The following is a 5,611-nucleotide window of genomic DNA, read 5'->3' on the forward strand; positions in this document are numbered from 1 at the left end:
ACTATTTAATTCACTTGAACAACTCATCAAACACTTGGAAGGCATTGTATATGCATATGGTACTAATCAACACATGAGCATCACAATTTTAAATCCCCATTTACAATTTCAAGGGTTTAGCATGGATTCTCATAATTCTATATATATATCAAATAACTCCACATGAAATTTGTGACAAAACATGGATTAGAAACCCAATTAATCATCATAATTATGAATATAATCAAACCCAACATGAAATTCATAAAATTAATACACTTGAAGTTTTAAAAGTAGATTCTTGAACTCCAAGGGTGGAAGGGACCCTTGAATGAACACTTGGCATACCTTAAAGCTTGAATTCTAAAAGATTGATGGATTTCCTTGGAACTTGGATTCTTGAATGTGATGAACTAGGGTTTGTTCTTGAAAAATTCTAGAGAGAATAAGTAAATTTTGCCTTTTGTATGACTTAATTACATGTTTTGGGGGCTGATATAAGATGAAAAAAACTCATTTACCTCTCTAGATTCGGGTTTTAATTACTAAAAATTAGACTAGCAATGTGTAGACCGACGTGTCGCATCATTGGCATCGACACAATGGCCAACGTCCTACATCGAGTCCATATTGGTTCACTAAAATTTACATTGGGTGTTGGAGGAAAATATTCATCGATGTGATAGGAAACGTGACGCATCTATATCCCGTTGATCCACTGGTTTAGACTTCCAAATGTATTTCAAATGAAGTTCAAAAAATCCAAAACTTGTCTGAGAACACCTACTAACATGCCTGATCATGAATTAACCTAAAAGTCAATATTTAAAGGTCATAAGGGTCGTGAAAAAGGATCGCCAACTTATGAAGGCTAAAATAACTTTAAGTATGAACACTTAGCTAAATTTTTCTAAGTCTAGGACCCCTTACTAGCTTTTACAAGACTGAATCAAGCTTAGGATTTTGCGAGGTCTTATCGGTACATAATCTAAAAACATGCATGCCAAGTGCAAATAGACTCTCTTAGAGACTGAGATAAACTAAAAACTGAAGTATCTTAAAACATGAGCAACAAACATAATCTGATAAGCTGGTGAATCACTACACTTAGTTTCTAGAAATCTTTACTTTTGTAGAATAAGTAGAACTGAAGCTGGAAAGCAGTAAAACATGAATACTATATGCAAATCTCATGTAAAACTGAACATGTTTTAAAACTGAATTGAGGATCATGTATGAATAGGGGTCTAAAACTACGTGATGGAAACTGGCATAATTCGAGGATCTGAATATAAAAATATACCGAGTATGAATGTATAAACATACAAAACCAAACGTAACATGTACTGAGATGATATAATTAACTGAATGACTGTGACTGAATGATTGAAATCTAAGTAAATGGAAAACTAATGTCTGTATACTTAGTAACTAATATTTGAATGCTGACCAAATGATATATGAATACTTAATAACTGATAACTGAATGCTAAATGACTGATATATGTATACTTATTATCTGATATCTCTATACTGATTAATTGATATCTGAATACTGATCATGTAAAACTGAATTGTACTTAGTCTGAATAACTGGACTAAAACTGTGAGAGGTATCATATAATCGACATGCCACAATCTGAGCTAATTGGGGTCTAACCTGTAACCCCAGTTAGAAGGGTGTCAGTACCGTGCCACGAGTACTAATACTGGCTGTGTGGATCCACTAAATTGGTATCCTAAAGGACTAAGGAGTCACCCTCTGCTGGCAGGTACTCTCATGAGATATGTGTCAACCCTCAACTGACAGGAAGACATCTCAAACCTACGCTAGCTACGTAGTTCTAGAACTCAAGGACTGGTACTAAAGGTCACGCCCTCTACTGACAAGTTCTGACTTCCAACTGAACTGACATTGGTGTCGAGTTGAACTAAGTTTAACTGAATATTATTCCTGATAGTGCTCATCATGATCATAAATGTCTGAGTACAATGATAAGATTTATGGCTTAACTAACTTATTACTTGAAAATCTAAAATTATGTAAAACACATAGGTATCGGGTGTTCATAAGCCACCAACACTGAATGATCATAAAATACAATATCAAAACTTAAAACTGTAGTATGGAATCATGGTTCAAGGACCCCAAACATGAACATTTCATCAAACAAGTGGAAAGGATGTTTTAAACATGAGGAAACAACATGATTACATGGCTAAATTCATAATTTGATATTGTAACATGAAATTCACTTGAACATGTCATGGGAAATTATAGTTTAAAGCATGAATTAACCTAACTTTTCATGGGATCATACGTGGACATGAAACTGAGTTCAATTGCTAAGGAAAAACATGAATTAACCTATATTAAATATATTAAACTCCATAATAAAACAAGAACCCATATTTTAATCAAAGAGAAGGTTCCTGGGCTCAATAGGTGAAAGGGACACCCCACATACCTTAATTGAACGAATTTTTGAAGAATCTTGAAACCGGAACTTGAATCCTTATGTTCTTAAGAGAAGAAACTTGGATTATTGTTCTTGGAAAAGGGGAGGTTTTTTTATGTGAGTTGTTTTGAGGAAGATGGGCAAATAATACACTCTAACACTACTGTGCATGAGTAAATAAGTAAATATAGAAAAGTAGCATAAAGATCACATAATTATAACCACTAAATTGGATACACTCAGGCTTATATAACCCTAAAGGATATAATAAAAGAAAATTAAATGACCGAAGATCTATAACTTTATCGATTATCAGCTATAACTACCAAACCATCCATAATGTATCATATGATACCCAACTCTTAATGCCAAAGTCAAATAAGAACTCATATCATCATTATCAAACATCCCCAATAATATCAACATCATAACATTATTTGCCGGACTTAAACCAAAACAAATAATATCAATATCATCATCAATTGCCAAGCTTAATTCAGAACTCGTATATCATTATCATCATTAGTTGCCGAACTTGAATCGAAACTCATATAAATAGGCCATATCAACAAATTTACTAATATATATAAGTTCCATGAAGCAAGAACCTTTTGGTTGTCCTCCTTGCTTCCACAAAGGGCAATTTCATCATTTCAATTCATTTTATATAATTGTGTCCTTTTGTGCCTTCTCCATGTGTTGTTGCTGAGAATTAAGATAAGAACATAGAAGCCATAGTTTTTGTCGTCCCCTGCCTCAAGATCTCTCTTTGGTAGGGTAAATCTAAAAAATGTAAATCAATTTAGGTAATAACATCCTTGATATTTGATTTCGTTTAAACAAAATTGTTTCTTTGCTCTCCTTCTTCATTCATTTTATCAAAAGTTTTCTGATTTGTTGTTTTTGCAAAGTTTCTACTTTGCTCTTCTTCTTCACTCATTTTATCAGAAGTTGACCGATTTGCTGTTATTGGCGGCGGTGTTAAACTTCGATGGGAAAAAATATCTTTCTTTCTTAAAACTCACAAATTGCTCTTCAATTTTTATAACTGTTTTATGGGTGGTCATTCCTTATGGCTTTAAATGAGCAAAACAAGAACAAAGTTTCTTTCTTCTTTTTCATGTTTTTATCTCCAAAGCTACTTGCTTCTTTGATGCCTAGAAATGCTATTAACTGGGTGGTTTGCTTCTAAAAATTGAAGGTTTTCTTAGCTACTACAAAAACTCTTCAAGAAAAAATAAATTCCCCTCTATTTTAGGCTATAATGGTGGCTTAGTGTTTTTTCTTGATAAATTAATTAGAAGAGGCATAGTACTACCATTTATTAAAGCATGTGTAGTGTGAAGGAGATAAGTCTGACAAAATAGAAAATCACACAAACACCTTTGTGTAAATCAAAGAATTTCATTTCTTTAACAATTATGGTTTCTGGGATAGTTTTTGTGGAGCTCGAGTGGTATTGTCTACCCCACCAGTACAGGTATCGAGTAACTTTATCCAGTAAGATTCGGATATATCGGGAACAAATCAACCAATGTTAGCTATAAGTTGAAACCTATTTAGGAGGTTGTCTTATCTTCTTCTTCTTTGTCGAAGGTATCTCAACATATTAAAAAGGGTTAATTACTACTGAATTACAGTAGATTAGTTGTTGTTTTTTCCCTCTGCCAAGACACTTACCTTTTAACTAATGATATTTTGTAAGATTTTGGTCGCAAGCCTTCTAAGGTGAGACTTTTTTGTGTGTGAAATTTTTATTTAGTTTTGTTTTTTGTATAGATATATTTTTGTTGATTGTGTTGGTTGTTGTATTTTTTTTAATTTGAAGAGTAGTTGTGGAAGATATTTTATGCGGACGTGACAATAGAGATCAATCTTCTTGCTGAAAAATGGAAATATATTCTTGGTGGTTTGAATTGTAAGGTATATCTATCAATGTGTTCTTGCTTTTTAAAATTTACTATTTTACCTGTTTTTTTTTATTGTATGTCTTGATAAATGTTGTGTCATAATATTAAAATTCTGACTTTGTCAATGTGTAAATATTAAACCATCCAACTTGTTTCGGGCTAAGGTGCTATTGTTATTGTTGTACAGTTCTTAATCGCTATAGGGTTATGCTGGTAGTTTACAAAATGTCCTAAAATAACGAAGAGAGCCATTTCGATCAAATCTATTAGCTATCTTGATATAAAGCTAGCAACTTTCTTTGTTGAAATAGTCTAATTTTGATGGTAATCACAAAAATTTCCAAACCTAGGAAGTTCTATGTAACTTATTTAGGGCTAAGGCGTTGTTGTTGTTGCTATGGATTATATTGGTGTACAGTTCTTTCTTGTTCAACTTATTGAAAGGTTTTCATATGGACTTGATATAGTTTCATTTACTTTAGGAGTTATCGAATTCGATATTTTTAGCCATAGACTTCAAAACAATAAAAAGGAACTAAGCTCCCTCTATGTGTGGTTTCTGGGGAAGAGACGAACCACAACAGTCTATTTTACACAGCCTTACCCTTCATTTTTGCAAGAGTTTGTTATCTATAGCTCAAACTCGAGACCTCCAGGTCACACGGCAACAACTTTATCAATTACGCCAAGGCTCCCTTTCCATTTATGTCAAATGGCTCATATTTGAGTGTCAATATTTAGTCATAGTTTCCTTCCATTTAAACATATCTGAGTTGTTCAAGTATTACCTTCTTGGAGTTCCATAGTTTCTTTCCATTTAAACATATCTGAGTTGTTCAAGTATTACCTTCGTGGAGTTCCTTATTCCGCATTCAGTTTACTTTTACAAGTGTGCTATTAAGTCTTCTTTCAAATTAAGCACCTAATGAAAAATATATTATTTCTCAATTTTGGTCTTTGCAGACAAATCATGTCGGAGTGTAAATCAAGTTGGTATGTGGAATTTATTAAGATCCAGCTATCGGAAGGTTTTAGATAGTCCCAGACCTCTGCAAATATGTTTGCTGTTCGGAGGAAAAAATAACAATAATGAGCAGAACAACGATGCTCCTTCAAAGGTATCTGAGTATATCCCTTTCGTTGTATAGTATTTTATTGGTTACATTGATGTTGGATCAATCTTGTTTGGTGGCTTGTCAACGATCATTTTAAGCTATATAAGCATGCACGTAAAGATAATATTGCAAAATATTACAAAACTAA

The 5,611-nt window shown here is 33.0% G+C and overlaps 1 long non-coding RNA gene across 1 annotated transcript; it reads left to right on the top strand.

Annotated features, from left to right (window-relative positions):
* The first annotated feature begins 3,086 nt into the window (after positions 1–3,086).
* LOC107853070 lies at positions 3,087–5,564 on the top strand. Its single transcript, XR_001669647.2, has 3 exons — positions 3,087–3,244; positions 4,267–4,361; positions 5,312–5,564. It is a non-coding gene; the product is annotated as an uncharacterized LOC107853070 (long non-coding RNA).
* Positions 5,565–5,611: the final 47 nt, after the last annotated feature.

Source organism: Capsicum annuum, chromosome 3 (assembly GCF_002878395.1).
Source record: "Capsicum annuum cultivar UCD-10X-F1 chromosome 3, UCD10Xv1.1, whole genome shotgun sequence".
In the NCBI taxonomy this organism is placed as follows: domain Eukaryota; kingdom Viridiplantae; phylum Streptophyta; class Magnoliopsida; order Solanales; family Solanaceae; genus Capsicum; species Capsicum annuum.